Below are 1669 nucleotides of genomic sequence, written 5' to 3' on the forward strand. Positions count from 1 at the left end.
GCAGGGCGCGCCAGGGGATCTTGGGCCAGCATTCCATTGGAGTAGCTTGAAGTCTTCTCTTCTAAAGGATGTCGCATCCTGGTGCCTGCTACTTGGCACAGGCCACATTGCTTGAGATCACAAGACTCAACCAGCGCAATATCGTGCCAGGCATCCTCAACCTATGGAGACGCCTTTGATGATCGCCTCAGTGTTGGTGAGGCAGTCAGGTCCAGCACGCTTGACTCTGTCGGTCTGTCAATACCATGAACCAGAAAGCTATCATCAATTGATCTCCAGGAGCCTCTGGACTCTTGCAGCTCGGCCGTGTGAGTTTTCCCAAACAGATGTCGGATGGTTGAAGTCCCCCACCAGTGACAAGACCCGTGCGCCCAGACGCCTCACGCATTGGAGTTCAAGAAAGCCTCATCAGCAAAGCCTCGCCCTTGATCAGGTGGTCGTAGTATAACCCTAATACAAGCTGACCTTTATTAGTCCATCTCTTAATATCTAACCTACAGGCCTCTCAACTGTTCTTGACTTTTCTCGATGGGGAGCTTCTCTCAGTTTTAGTCCAACTCTGACATAAAGAGCAACTCCCAGCATCCCTTCCTACCCTGCCTATTCTCTAAGAGCCTTACCATCGATGGTAAGCTTATCCCAATTTGTGGGAGGTCTCATCCCACAGTTTCTGTGATAGCAGGACAAATGTCATATTATCGAGAGATGCATCACAGTTTTCCAGTTCTGCCTGCTTGTTATCAGGCTCACGTGCATTAGTATAAGGCACTTCAGCCAGGCTGTCCGTCTCACCAACCTTCATAGCGATCCAGGATCCGCTAGAACAGCGGCATCGCCCGCATCCCCCTGCCCTCTCCATCCTTTTGCAAGCTCTGCAATCTTTGCCCACGGAGTTTGGTACAATCTCTTGAAATGCACCGTTCAATCCCAGTAGCCCCTATTTTGCCCCCTTCCCCTTCGTTCCTAGTTTAACAGCCTATAATGAAGTCCCGCCTAATTCTTCATGCTAATACCCTCTAACCCCTCGGGGCAGGCTGCTTGCATCAGCAGCATTCATTCCAGGTGCAGGTAGATTGCCCATGGTCAAAATAGCCGAAATTTCTGGGGTGTCTGCACCAGCTCTTAAGCCATCTGTTTAAGAGCGCTGGTTTTTTGGATCCCCTTACTTTTCCTGACACCGAAACGGGCCAATAGAAGAAAAGATCAACGCTGCACACCCCAGCCTCCTTCAAGTATTCGCCCCATTCCTGAAATCTTTCTTGAATGGACCTCTAGGCTTTCCTTGCCAATCTTCCTCACTGCCCAGCCTGACATTATTAACAAGTGGTAGTAGTCTGAAGGCTGAATCAAATCTAGAAATTTTCCTTTGAATGTCCTGAACCAGCTGCCCCAGGAGAGTCAGGCACACTTTCTGCGGTAGGGTCGGGCTCGGCATATAGGGCTTCTGTTCCTCCTTGCAGAAGGAGTTCACCTACAACAATCCACCCTGCTGGTCCTTTACTGTAGAAGCAGTCTTGTAGCTTCGGCGGTGACCCGGCTTCACCTGAGGCAACTCATGATGCACCTGTTTCCACACCTCCAGTTAGTCTCCCCCCTCAAGTTCCACGGCCTCAAACCGGTTTCTGCAGAGGCAGCCTGGAGCCGGGGATTGGTCGTGAATGGAGGATGC

The sequence above is a fragment of the Coturnix japonica genome, chromosome Z (assembly GCF_001577835.2).
Source record: "Coturnix japonica isolate 7356 chromosome Z, Coturnix japonica 2.1, whole genome shotgun sequence".
Classification (NCBI taxonomy): Eukaryota; Metazoa; Chordata; class Aves; order Galliformes; family Phasianidae; genus Coturnix; species Coturnix japonica.